Source organism: Anopheles darlingi, chromosome 3, assembly GCF_943734745.1.
Source record: "Anopheles darlingi chromosome 3, idAnoDarlMG_H_01, whole genome shotgun sequence".
Taxonomy (NCBI): domain Eukaryota; kingdom Metazoa; phylum Arthropoda; class Insecta; order Diptera; family Culicidae; genus Anopheles; species Anopheles darlingi.
Genome location: NC_064875.1, coordinates 134,761 through 135,000, shown reverse-complemented (window position 1 = coordinate 135,000; position 240 = coordinate 134,761). Strand labels below are relative to the sequence as shown.

At 44.6% G+C, this 240-nt stretch overlaps 1 protein-coding gene across 3 annotated transcripts in view; it reads right to left on the bottom strand.

The window, feature by feature from the left end:
- LOC125956238 (protein pangolin, isoforms A/H/I/S-like) overlaps positions 1 to 240 on the bottom strand; it is a 30,720-nt gene extending 30,480 nt beyond the window's left edge. For all 3 annotated transcript variants that reach the window (XR_007469160.1, XM_049687903.1, XM_049687904.1), the window contains exon 1: positions 1 to 240. This exon is cut by the window's left edge and continues 3,691 nt beyond it. The gene's annotated coding sequence lies outside the window, so the exon portion shown is untranslated.

Below are 240 nucleotides of genomic sequence, written 5' to 3'. Positions count from 1 at the left end.
AACACTGCGCATCCACCGCGCCTTATCAACGATCGACGCGAAACAAAACTTGTAACACAGAAACTTGGAAATATCCCGCTCTTTCGGCGCCTAATTTGATGCTGTTGCCCACAAACTGCGTGTGTTGCGAAAATAGCTCCGTTTGTTTTTCCTGTTACGTGTTTCAAGCGGCGAAATACACAATCTTTTCGAGAATTTTACAAAATTTTGCACTGCTCGTCGTCGATGTTGTCTCTTTCG